This window comes from Octodon degus, unplaced genomic scaffold (genome assembly GCF_000260255.1).
Source record: "Octodon degus isolate 3935 unplaced genomic scaffold, OctDeg1.0 scaffold00232, whole genome shotgun sequence".
Lineage (NCBI taxonomy): Eukaryota > Metazoa > Chordata > Mammalia > Rodentia > Octodontidae > Octodon > Octodon degus.
In genome coordinates this window covers 2827785-2841970 of record NW_004524808.1, presented here as the reverse complement: position 1 = coordinate 2841970, position 14186 = coordinate 2827785, and the positions used below count along the sequence as shown (strand labels likewise).

General features: G+C 44.4%; 1 pseudogene; it reads right to left on the bottom strand.

Annotated features, from left to right (window-relative positions):
* LOC101586760 overlaps positions 1-13704 on the bottom strand; it is a 26448-nt pseudogene extending 12744 nt beyond the window's left edge.
* Between the last annotated feature and the right edge of the window lie 482 nt (positions 13705-14186).

Sequence of the window (14186 nt, the reverse complement as noted above, 5' to 3'; positions counted from 1 at the left end):
GAGAGACAGAGACAGAGACAGAGACAGACAGAGACAGAGACAGAGACAGAGACAGAGACAGAGACAGAAAGAGAGTAGGAGCCAGCGACCTTTTAGGTCATGTCCCCAGTGATCGGGCTCCACCTCTGCACAGCACGATCAGCTATGAACTCATCAGGGGACTAATCTGATAAGTAGCCTTCCCATGATCTGATCACTCTTTAAAACTCCTAACTCTGTGCATGAGACTTCGAGGGAGAATTTTAGATTTAAACCATAACATCCATCATGCCCCCAAAAGACACATATCTATATTATTACATAAAATGTCTTTAGTCTATCTCTAAGAGTTGTCAAAGTGCTAATAGTTCCAGCATTGTCGAAAAGTTAAGTCTGAAGTCTCTTCTGAGACTCAAGGTAAACTCTTAACTGTGAGCCCCTATGAAAAATAAAAAAGAAAGTTAAATACTTTTAACATATTATGGCACAGAGTAAGAATGACCATTCCAAAAGGGAACAGGGGCACATAGAGGAACTGGACTAAAGCAGGCAGGCCTGAAAACCAGCAGGACAAACATTAAATCTTGTAGCTGTACATCTAGAAACCATAACACACATTGGTAAGGTGTGAGTACCAGAAGGATGTGGGCAGCCCCATCCCTATGACATTGTTGGGTATCATCCACTGGCTTCTCTCTTGGGCTGGCTCTGCTCACTGCTTGTAGCCTTTTGGGGCAGATATTTTACATTTTTGGCACCTCTAACTTCCTGGGGTCTCTACTGTACCTTTGGCTCTCACAGTTCTATGTATCACTCTCTCAGGAGCAATTTACCTGACCTCCCAGGCCTTTCTTGAAAACTAGATAGAAGTCTTTATGAATCCAAACCTTTTTTATTTTTATATGACTGAAAAGCCAACAAAGTACTTAAGACAAAGTACTTGGCTTCTTTTTAATGTTAATCTTTTGAGCAACAACACTCTCTTGGGCCCCGACATTTTAAGTGTTTTTTTCTTCCTAATGAAAATGTAAATTTTTAATATCATTTAACTCTGCTGTTTGCTTCTGATTCTCACTGTATATCTGACTAGAAGTGGCTTATATCCATATCATAACCTAAATGTTGGACTGTCTTGCAATATTTCCTACCAGATAGATTATTCATCTACTCTTAATCTTAGTCTCTTAATTTTAGTCTCAAGACATGAGCAAAATTGTGACAAACTTTGTGCCAGAGTATAACATGGCCTTTAGTCCAACTGCCAATAGAGTCCTACTTCTCAAATTAAACCTGGCTTTACTATCTACATTCCTGACAACATTCTGTTCTTTTGAGCTCTGCCCAATATTGCTCATCAAGCACAATTCACAATAACCTACAACTTTTTCTAGCTTGCATCTCTAAATTTTACAAACTTCTTACAAACCAATTTTAAAGGCTTTTAAACCACATGCTCATGTATAGTCACAGCAATGGCCCCACTCCTGATTCCAATTTTTATATTATTCACTTTTCTATCGCTGAAACAAAAATACCCAACATCCTTGGCTCACAGTTTCTAATGGGTTTAGTCCATAATCTTCTGGCTCCAAGACAAAAACAGCATGATGGAAGAGCCTATCTAAGGGCAGCTGTTTATCTTATAGTAGCCAAGAAGTGGAGGAGGAGATGGCCCAAACAGGGGAGGAGATGGAGACAAGAATATATCCTTTTAGGTCACGCCAATCAATGACTTGCCTTTTATGACTGGGCCATACCTCAGAATAGCACAGTGTTATGTCTTATATCTAGATGCCCCCAAAGGCTTTTTGTGCTCATAGGTGGGCCTTCAGAGGTGGCTGGATGTAGGAGGCATGAATATGGAATATGGGTGTCTAATAATTGAATTAGTCCACTAATTGGATTGACATGGTTCTAGGTGTAGCTGAATGGATTTATTGTAGACGAAAGACCTGCCCTGGGTCATACTGGCACCAGCCAGTGGACTTGGAGCCTAAGTCAAACATAAAGAGAGCAAGAAAAGACAACTTATTTGTTTTTTTCCTACCTTCCTTGCCATGAACTGTTTCTTCTCTGCCACGCCCCTCTGCTGTGCTGCCTTCCTTGGAGCCAGTCAACTAGAACCTCTACAAACTGTCAACTAAAATAAACTTTTTCTCTTTCAATTTATGGGTGTTGGTTATTTCATCCCAGTAATGAGAAAAATAACTAAGACACATAGTCAACTATGAAATTAGCAATGAATTAATCTGCTGATGAGGATGGTACACACATAATCTAATCACTTTTTAAAAGCACCACCTCTGAAAAGACTTTTAAAATTTTTTTTATGTATTTGGTCATTTCAGGGTCTCACTATGAAGCTCAGACTCATGGTAACCCAGCCTCCTCAGCACTGGGATTACAGGTATATGCCACTATGCTGGACTTTGTGGCCAGATCAGCCCACCCTGGGGATGGGGTTGGCATGGAATGTAGTGCCGGGGATTGAACCATGGTCCCTGCACTTGCCTAAGCTTGTCTAAGTAGGCACTTTAGTCTGCTGAGTTATCTCACCAGCCTCCTGAAAATAAGACTTTTGGAGGACATTTTAGATCTGATCAATAAGACCTTCTGACCCAACTGTCTAAAGGGTTTGATGTTAGGGAACCTCAGACCCAATAGTGATGGCTAGGCACAGAATCCCCTGAAAATCAAGGGACCCTGAAGGAGGAACAAGGTTGGAGAAATCTTGTACCCAGAGCAGCCACTCCTACCCTGGAAAGTTCTGATGAATCACAGCAATAAAATAAAGGTGATGGAAAAATGCCAGGTAAATACAAACAGGCATTGGTATTCAAAAGTATCCAGATGGACCTGGGAAAGGATAGCCCAGGGCCAGGCTAGGACCCAGCTCACTGTATTCTGGAAAAAACACTGGTAAAATCTGGAGAGGGCCCACATGGGTATGTGGAAATGCCAAGTGCTATATGCCCCATCATTTGCCTAGCATTTCCAGCAGTCATACCTTTCCCCAACCAACACTGTGAGCACCATCAGTGTCCCTCTAACAGAACCAACCCTCCCACCACAACACATGGTGACCAAGGACCTCCAGATCACTTTCCCAAAAGCCCTCCACCTCACCTTGGTCTCATCCAGGAGAACCTAGAATTTCAAATCTAATTGGCATTTAATTTTCTAACTTTAGCTTTGACATTCCTGTAAGATGATGATAAAATGGCAATGATCATTAAGCATGCCTTGCTCTTCATATAGCCCCTCATCTGATTCACAAACCAAGCCCTAAAAGTATTAGAACAGCAACTCTCAATCCCCTCCATTCACCTGTGTGCATCAGGATGCCCTACTCACTCTGAGTAACCAGCAGGTGGTGACACCTCTGGGGCCAGCCCTGCTTGCCACACATCTTAGAAGTTTACAGGAGAGCCTGTATGACTTTGTAAATAGGAAAGCAGCTTCACTTCATGTCTCTATGATACTTCCCCAAAAGCATCTACGTGCTGATTCTGACCATTTGGTGCAGGGTAGATGGGGAACACTAGCAATGTGACCTGGGGAAAGAGAGTTCAGCCCAAGGCCAGCCCAGCATCTGAGCTTCCGTGAAGCAAGTCTATTGTCAGGGTGCCAACCTGCTCAAGTCAGAGTCTTCCCCACTCCTTGATGACCCTTGCCATCCTCATTTACTCCTGGCCAGAGCTGTCATATGAACAGGGAGATCCTGGAGTGGAGGAGGCTGACCTCGGCACCATCTTAGATCAGAATGTCTGTTCTCAGCTCTAGAGATAACATCCAGGTGCTATCCAGTCAGCTCTCACTATGGGCAGAAGTGAGCATGACCTTCAGCTGCTGTAAGGCCCAGATAAAGACCAGATACCTGGCAAACCACATTCTGGTTGTATTAGTCAGAGTTCTCCAGAGACACAAAACTAATAACGGGGAGAGAGACAGAAACAGAGAGATGGATTTATTATGAGGGATTGGCTCTTGTGATCATAGAGGTTGTGAAATCCTACAACCACTACCTGTAAGCTGGAGCCCCAGAGGTGTGGTTTAAGAGCCCAAGAGCTGGACAGCTGATCTCATAGGTTTCATTGAGCCTGAAATCCTGAGAAATGAGAACATCAGGGCCAGAACACCAAGGTCCCAGCTCAGTATTCAGGCAGAGAGAGCACAAGTCCAACCTTCCTCCTCCTTTTTGCTCTCTTCAGGCCCTTGGTGGGTTGGCTGGGGGTGGACCATCTTCTATACTCAGCTTACCAATCAATGTTAATCTCATCTAGAAACACTCTCACAGACACATCCAGAAATAATGTCTTACCAGCTCTCTAGGCAGCCTATAGTCCAGTCAAGTTGACACATAAAATGAACTATTATCCTGATGAAGTCAGCTGCTGGGTCAGTCAGGAGGCAAACATGGGAAGCTTCATCAGTTGTACCAGCGAACCAGGAAACCACACCCTCAATGTGAGGGACTGAACACTATGTCCATTTCTGGGCTCTTAAGCATCTCTCAAAGTTAAAGACAAATTCTTCCACAGCTGATTCATTTAACTTGAAGAAATGCATCAAGGTGTCATTCAGGTCAATGCCAACATCTATCTGAAGAAGTTGTTCATGGATAGAGTGGAGCACAGCTAAAGGGCCCAAGGGCTTTACTATGGATTTCAACTTTCTGAAAAACATCCAAAGGACAGTCTTCAGGTTGCAGGATAACTAGTTCTTGATCCTTTTGATCATTCATTTATTTATATTGTGCATCAATTATGTGCTAGGCCCTATCTTGGATCCCAGGGATGTGGCAGTGATACAAGAATGAATGGCTAGTTGGAGAGAACAGAGTCCATTTAAGATAATTTGAACTAAAATATATTAACTATAGTCTTTGGCAGCACTGTCAAAGCAACCTCTAGATTGAGCTTTCAGGAATGAGTAACTCCTCAACCAACTTGCCTGACTGGGCTGTTGGTAGAGGCTCTGCCATGCTAAGGATTCTTCAATGGTCCCAATGCTATGGTCTTGACTGTGGGACCACTCTGCCTCTGCAGAGACACAACAAAACAGATGCCTAGTGCTCTGCCTCCAGTCACAGACATGTGAATTGGCACACAAGCCCAAGCCTTGTTGTGTCTCCAATTAATGAAACCAAAACTGTCTCCAGAACCCTAACTGCCTACCACATAAGCCAATTCACTGTATTTATCACAAGTGATCAACAAGACTGACCCAGTTCCTAGCTTGTAGTCTAGATAAGGAAAGGGCTATTAAAAATCAGTTAATTAATCAATCAACTAAGGAGGATCAGAAGTGTCTGAAGAAAGTACAGGATGTTATGACAGACTGGGACAGCTGGGAAAATCAGAGAAGACCTGTCTGAGAAATGGCTGAAGGTGTGGAAGCAGTAGGGGCTGGGAGGCTTGGCATGTATGTAGTTTCAGAAGCAGGAAGGAGCTTGGGGTGTGGAGCCTTGAGGATGGAGAGAAGGTGCTATGTGAAACTGGAAGGCCACTCTCTACATGCATAAAACCATGGCAGCAGCCCTTGGCTAGCCAACATTGGGCTGAGCAGGTGAAAATAGCCTGTGTGGCACCCTGGAGAGGCAGACTAACCCAGAAATCTCAGTAACAGCTACCACTCACCTCGCACCTGCTAAGTGTCAAGCACTACTTGAAGAATTTTTCATCATTTTGTCACGTCTTCAACACTGGGCTCTTAGCCGCCCCATTTCAGAGGAGAAAGCTGAGGCCTGGAAAGCGTGAGAAACTGACTTGGCCACCATGCTTCAGAGTGCATATATATCAGGGCTTGAAATCCCAAGCCCTGTGTCACACCACTCCTGCAACAAAGGGGGGTGGGGGTTTGAGCCACATGGCAGAGGGCTTTGAATGTCATGGTGAGAAGCTTATAGAAGTGCTATTAGAGTAGAATTAACAGCATAAGGCAGAGTTCAGTAAATAGCAAATGAGGGAAGCAATGGAAATATGCTAAAGGGGCCTGCAGCAGATGCCGCTGCTGCCGCCCCTCTAGCTCCCCACCTGCTCCCTGCCCGTGTGCATGGTCCTACCACCTAGTTGACAATACCTCATCTCTTTTCCTGAAAGCTCCTCTGGCCAAAGCCTGCTCTGCTCACCCATTCAGCAAGCGAGGCATGGCAGGGAATTCCCAGCAGCCCAGGGGCAGCCCTCCAGCAATGACTGATAGGAAATGAAGGATAATCACCCCATCAACCTTGCACCAGGAATGGGATAACTGCAAGTCTTGTGTTCCACAGTGATTCTCCTAGTTTCCCTGTGGGACTAAGCTTCAGTCACCCAAAGTAGTTACTTGCTTGATAGCACACCCTGAATTGCTGTCTTCCCTTCCCTGTCCCACGTCCCCACCTCCTACCAGCACTTCACAGAAATGCTACCCACGTAAACTGCTCTCACTCAGAGTCTTGTCAGAGGAGGCGGGATTGAGAATAGGTACAATTCCAACATCAAGACAGGTTGGTGGCAGGTATCATTCCAGGTGAGGGACCCATGGGAAGCAAAGGGTCAGAAGTAGCCAGCTCATCACTCAGGCTGGCCACAGTGGATGTAGCTACCCAGCTGGGGCCCAGGCCTAGCCTTTGCCCCTGCCCTGCCATAAACCTCACCTTATTCCCATGCCAAGCCTCAGCCATCCCCAACAGCTGAGCATTCCCAGGTGTCCCAGCTGTATCTGCAAAGAACATCGAGCTTCAAAGCTCTGCTTGAAGTTGGGGCTATACTGCACCTTATCCAGCAAAGGTCACAGGAAAAATGTCACATAACATGGCCATTGCCAGCTTCCTCACCCTTATTCTATCACTGCTGTCACAATCTGGGCCTACAGGGACCTGTTTCATGGGAGACCTGCTTTTATTAGGTCAATGGAGGGGATTTTTCCCCACCTAATTGAAGGATGAAGGGCTTACCTCACCTCTCTCTCCTGAAAGAGATATGTGGTGTGTGATAGTCACTGAGTATCAGTATCCCTTCCAAATTGTATGCTGAGATCTTACCTTACAATGTGATGGTAGCAGGAGGTGGGATCTTTGGTGGGTGATTAGAGTATTAAGGACCCTGTCCTCATGGACATGATTGATGCCCTTATGAAAGAGAACCTGGAAAATTCAGATACTATTGACAGGAATGCAAATGAGTGCAAACATTATGGATAATAGTATGGAGATTCCTCGTGAAACTAAAAAGAGATTTGAAATGTGATTGGTTATGCCACTTATTAGTATATTTTAATGGAAAAGAAATTAGCACATCAAAACTATGAAAATGCCCAAGTTTGTTGCAGCATTATCCACAGTAATGACGATATGGAATCAGTCAAGGTGCCCATCAGTGGACAATTATATAAAGAAAATACAGTCCATATACACACAATGGAATACCACTCAGCTATAAAGTAGAAGAGGGCTGGAGATATAGCACAGTGGTATAAACACCTGCCTGGCAAGCACAAGGTCCCAAGTTCGATCTCCAATACTGAGAAGAAAGAAGAAGAAGGAGAAGGAGAAGGAGAAGGAAAAGGAGAAGGAGAAGGAGAAGGAGAAGGAGAAGGAGAAGGAGAAGGAGAAGGAGCAGCAGCAGCTATTGCTTACAGCAGAATGGATAGACCTGAAGACACTGTATTAATAAGCCAGACATAAAAAGAAAAGTACTGTATGCTCACTATCAGAGACCTTGGAGAGCTCCCCTGCTCCTTCCACCATGCAAAGACACAGTGCGACGGCACCATCTGTGAACTAGGACATGTTGCCTCTCTAAATATCAAACCTTCAAGCCCCTGAACCTTGGACTCCGCAGCCACCATACAAAATAATTTTCTCTTCTTTATGTGAGTCTGTCGTATTTGTTACAGCAGCTCAGAAGGCGTAAGACAGAAAATTGATACCAAGAAATGAGGGTGCTATTGTAAGAAATACCTACAACTGTGGAAGCAGCTTTGGGTAATGGGTAGAGGTTGGGAGAGTTTTATGATGCCTGCTAGAAAATGCCTGCATCACTAGGAATGAACCACTAAAGGTGATTCTAGTGACAACTAAGAAAGAAGAGAACCACAGAGTAAGCGTCCATCTCAGTAATCATGAGGAGCAGGTAGCAAAAATATGGATGGTAAATGTCACTCTGCTGAGGTCTGACACCACAGTGAGGAAGATGTTATGAGACAATGGAGAAGATGCAGTCCTTGCTATAAAGTGGCAAAGAACTCAGCTGAATTGTATTCATGCTTTGCAAGATCTGGTGCAAAATACAACTTGGGAGTGATGGAGTTAGATATTTAGGTGAAATGATTCTAAGCAGTGCACTGAAGATATGATTTGACTCCTCTTAACTGTGTCTAGTAAAGTGGGAGAGACAAAAAGTGACTTACAAACTGAAATGTAAGGCCAAATAGCTAGATCTTAAGATCTGAGGAATTCTAAGCCTATCTACATCTCAAAAACTGAAAGGACGTCATCATAAGACAATCCTAAAGATGAACTCAAGCAACCATTTTGTAAGGAAATTCATGTGGCTATGATCCACAGGCCTCAACAGGCATCTCAGTTGAAGCCAGGTGCTATCCTTTTGGACAAAGGAAAAACAACCCTGAAGGAAATTCCTCAGTCTCAAAAAGGATGGTCTCCACACAAAGCTCTGGGCAAGCATCAGTGAGAGCCAAGGTACACCACCCCTGCCAAGCAACACTTCAAGGACTGGACCACTGCCCAGTGGGGCATGAAGGCAGAGTATTGGGCCAAAGAAGGTTATTCTCAAGCCTTAAGATTTCACAGGCTTTGTCTTTAAGTCTGGCCTTAACTTGGACTTCATTACCTCTTCCTTCTTTCTTACATCTTTCTTTTGGAATAGAAGTAGCTTTCCTATGCCTGTGCCACTGCTGTATTTTAGAAGCATATGGTTGTATCCCATTCGCCTCGCCCTCCTGACACTGTGGCTAACGTTCCTCCCAGACAGCATACTCCCCTCAAATCTGAGGAAGACTAATGACTGTTCTGACCAGGCTGTAGTGAAGATGATGTGCTATGACTTCTGCAAGGCCAGCCCAGTACAAGGATCCAATTTCCACCTGTTTACCCATTTCTTCAGAAGCTCACTCTGAGACGCCATGCCTCACATGAGGAGGCCCAAACCAACTCATGAAGAGAGTCCACACAGGCATCCATGGGCACAGAGGAACAGAGGCCCCCAGGCGACAGCCAGTATCAGCTGCAAGCCCTGGGAACACACAACTTTCAGATGGTTCTAGCTCTTAGGCTTTAAGGCTTCCAACTGAGGTCCCAGAAGCAAACTGTCACTGTCTCTAGGTCCTGTCACATTGATTGGATCCATAGAAACTATGAGAGCAAGAAATGATTACTGTTGCTTTCATCCACTCAATTTCGAGGTACTTTTTTATATAATCATACTACTATGGTTGAAACATGAAGTGTTCCCTAAAAAATCCCCTTTATTGAAGGCCCTAACCTCATCAATGAATTGAGCCATTCCTAAGTTCATAGAAGAAACAGCTATTAAGAGTTGGGGAACAGTTGGCAGGAGGTCACTAGGATGTGCCTTTGAAAGTGTATCTGCTCCTTGGCCTCTTGCCCACACAAACACAAGCACAGCTATCTCCACCCAAATCATAAAACCAGTTCAGTTCATAAACTGAGGTACCACTGTATATGTGACATCAGACAGAAAGCCAACCTTCATTTTGGTCCTTGAGGTGGCAGCATGGAGGGAGCACTGACTTGAGAGTGTGATGACCAGGATCTCTTTCTATATTTGTCCCACAGCAGCCACTGGAGAAGCTACACAGCTATACAGCCTGTAGAGAGCTAGCGCTAGCTGTGATCCCAACCTCAGAATTTGCCTATTTCATCTTCCTCAATTTATGGCAGCCCTCCTGCTTTGCTATCCTGGAACATACCAGGCCTGCACTTGCCTCAAGGTTTGCTTTTGCCCTCCCTGGAATGCTCTTTCCTCTGATAGCCTAGGCTTGTGCTCAAAAATATTCTCTTCCATTCTCCCTCCTTCTAAGGTGCTATTTCTTTCTCTAGGGTGCCTAACTTGACACTACGTTACATCTCCATTTGTATATTGCTTATTGACTGTCTCTCTTCACTAGAATGTATGCTCCCTAAGGACGAGGATGTTGCTTTTATTCAGCATTTCATCCCCAACAATTGGACTATTAAGTGACACATAGCAGGCACTATGGATACTTATGGATAGGTAAATGGTCTTTCTAAAGTGTTACTTCAAATTCATTGAACAATTGTCCTTAGCCCTGTGGATAAAGACTTCCAGAGTCCCTCATGATCTGACATAGGTATAGCTCTGATTACTTACATATCTATCTTAGTTTTCTCTCATTGCTGAGACAAAATACCCACCACCCAAAATTAAGGAAGAAAAAATTTATTGATCTCACAGTTTGTGAAGTTTTCAGTCCATAATCAGCTGGCTCCAACGCATGATGATGGGGCACAGGGGCAACATTTCAAGGAAGCAGAAGACATCAAAAGCAACAAGATGGAAAGAGGGTAGGGGTTAGCCTTTTATCATCCCTTATATTATACCCAGGTTACCACCCCCACCTCCACATGCGTGCAGTTCACAGGGTCAGTGTAGCATTCACACCATCTCCCTGCCCTCCCGTTGCACAAGATAGAGGCATTTACAGTGAGATCTTTACTGGCCAGGTGCTTAATGGCTTTGGTAAACTTCTAAACATCTCAAGTAGATACAATGTGTCAACTAATACAATCCACCCCTTGTCAATTTGGCAACCAGATATATTTCTTTAAACAGGTTTCTAGATACAAAGACATGCTTGCTTATATCGTTTCAGTTTGAACATTATAACACAAGTTTAACAATCCTTAAGGACCAGCATTAAGCCCCTCAACATTATATAACATTCGAACCATAACATTCTGCCCCTGGCACCCCAAAGACTCATGCATATGCCTTTATACACAAAGCACTTAGTCCATCTCTAAGAGTTGCCAAAGGCCTAACAGTTCCACATTGCTGAAAAGCCCTAGTCCCAAGTCTAGCTGCAAGCCCCCATACAAATGAAAAGTTAAACACTTCTAACATTCAATGGCACAAGACAAACATTCTCGTTCCATAGTTACAAACATGGCAATACAAAGGGTTGGGACCAAAGCAAGTCCAAAATTCAGCAGGGCAAACATTAAGTCCTGTAGTTCCACATCCAGCTTCTGAAGCAACCTGTGGCAAGTTGTGAGCTCCAAGGGCTTGAGCTACTCCATCCTTATGGCACTTCTAGTGGTTATGGCTCCCACAGCTTCCCTCTTAGGCCAGCTTTGCTCCCTCCTTACAGGTTTCCTTAGATGATCTACATTCCCAGCTTTTCCAAAAGTCTGGGGTCTCCACAGAACCTTTGGCTTCTCCCAGCTTCATAAACTCCCCTCTCACAAGCACACTGCCTCACCTCCCAGGCATTTTGAGATTGGGGTCAAAGTCTTTCTAACCCCATAACTCTTTTTTTATATGAATTTAGGGCAGGGTGTATAGGGTGTACAGGGTCTCACTCTGTAGACCAGACTTCTACTGATTCTCCTGTTTTCAGCCTCCCAAGCACTGGGATTATAGGTGTGCACCACCATGCCCAGTCTCAATTGCTGTCTGAGAGCACCCCAGGGGCAGGGCCGGCGCCGCACATGGTATCAAACCCCGGGTGCTGCACTCTGCTGAAGCAGTAACCCCATCACTCTTGCATTCTGCATGGATCTAAGACCCATGACATGTGGATGATGCCAAGGTCCACTACCACCTGCAGCAGTAGCCAGGCTTTCCTCTCTCTTGGCTGTAGGGGTCAAGTGCCTGGATCACCAGGCACTCAGAGTACAACTCTGAAGAACAAATTTTCTGTGTTGCTACCATTCTGGAACCTGGCACAGCCATCACTATTCTGAAGCATGGAGCTCTTCAGCTTTCTCCTCGAAGTACAGTATTTTACTTTTGCAATTTTTGAGGCTGTGAAGGATAGGGTGCTGCTGCTTCTTGTGATGCTCTCAGACCACCTTTTCTATTCTCTTGTTCCCTCTTAACTAATCAAGCTCTCAACTCTATCTCTACTCCACAACCTTACTGCAGCTGCCTTTCTGGTGAAATTCACATCTTAAATCATCTTGCTGGGTTCTGTGCTCCTGATTCTCACATAAATCTGCCTAAAAGCCCCCAGCAGTAGCCATGCCACAGTCTCAACATTCAGTTGCCTTGAAATTTCTTCTGCCACATTAATTAGTCTGCTACCCTTAATCTTAGTCTCTGAAAAAGTCTCTAAACAAGAGCAAAATGCAGACAAATTTTCTGCCAAGCCATAACATACATCATCTGGAGTCCAGCACCAAATGCAGCCCTCCTTCCTAGCAGAAACCTCCCAAAGCTGATTTTTACCCCAGAGTTTCTGTTGGCCTTGTGGTATTTTGTGCTCTGACCAGAATCTCCCATAAAGAACATGCTGAGGTAGTCTAGCTCTACTCTTTCAGGCAACATCTCTGAACCTTCCCAAACTTCTCACAAGCCATTCCCAAAGGCTCTTGAACCACAAGGTCAGGTAGTCACAGCAATGACCCCACTTTTCTGACACCAAATTCTGTCTTTGATAATTTTCTCTTGCTCCTGAGACAAAATATCCACCACCCAAAATTAAGGAAGGAAACATTTATTTAGTTCACGGCTAGTGGAGGTTTCAGTCCATAACCAGCTGGCTCCAAGGCAGGGTGATATGGCACAGGGACAACAATTCAAGGTGGTAGAAGATAGTAAAATCAACAAGAGCAAAAGGGGGATAGGTAAGCCTCTTTTCTCCCTCGTATTGTATGCAAGCCACCTTGCCAGGGCAGGTGTAGCATTTACACCATCTCTGTGTCTTCCTCCTGCACAAGAGGAGGATGTTTATGGAGTGAAATGTTTACTGGCCTCCTATTAAGCGGCTTAATTAAAATTCTAAACTCAAGTTGACATAATGTATCAACCATTACAGCATCTCATTTACTTCCACCCCTCAAGCACATGTTATCATATACAAAATACAAGACACACAGTGATATACAAATGTACATGTTCACAGAACACAAACATGTGCATCATGCACACAAATACACAGACACACATACCTCTACATGGTCACACACATGTACACACAGGCAGACATATACCCAGGCATACCAGAATGGGCACATATATACACAAAGACACATAAAGATGTGTACACACTCACATACTTTCTAGCCTACAGTGCACTCATTTCTGGGAGTTTGCCAGTCTGCACTTGCCATGCCCTCTGCCCAGCTATTCTCTCCTAGCTACTTGAGATTCTTCTGTGCCAGCAAGTCAGTATAACATGGTAGCAAAAGTTGTGGACTAGAACCAAATAATTTGAGTTCAAATGTTGGCTTTGCTATTTGCTAGTTGCATAAGCTTAAATAAGTTACCTAGCCTCTCTGTGTGTTGGTTCCCCTCCCAATGAGTTGGGACACTGAAGATCAGAGTTCCTCCTTCACAGGGGAATGGTGAAGTGCTTAGGACAGTGCCTGGCTTGTAAAAAGATCAGTGTTATATCTCGGCAATGCCTGAGATTGGAAGGGGCGCTCCTCCCAATGCTCCTTAGCACCCAATACAGGGTCTGTGGGGACTGTTGGCCACCTGAGCATTCAAGTGTACTCACTGCCTTCTCCTTCACCATGGTTGAGTGTCCACAGAGAGTGTCCTGTGTGTTCAGAACCCCAAACCTGGGACCTGCATCCCAACAAGTATTTGCTGAAATGTACAAAATTCCCTTAGATGAACCATTTAAAGTTGCACTGGGATGTTGCTTTCTCTGCTATAAAGATCACTGGACTGGAAATTTTCTAAGGTCCTTCCAGGTCAAATGTTCTGCAATTCTTCGGTTCCATATCTGACCCTCTATGTGAAGAAAAGTTTTTCCCTTATTATGCCAGAACTATAGTCGGTAATTTTGTGAAAGCTCTTTTCAGCTCTTCCAGATCTTTTCCAAAGGGGACTTGCAAAGTGATGGGTATTGAGGGTCCTTAGAAATGAGTTTAGTCTTGACCTTTCACTGTGGAGACCCAAAGACCATAGAAGCCTCGCTTGAGGTCACTCAGCAAGCTAATGGAGGAACCAGAGCCACAACTCCGGGGTCAGAGCTTATAGCACTTTTTTGTG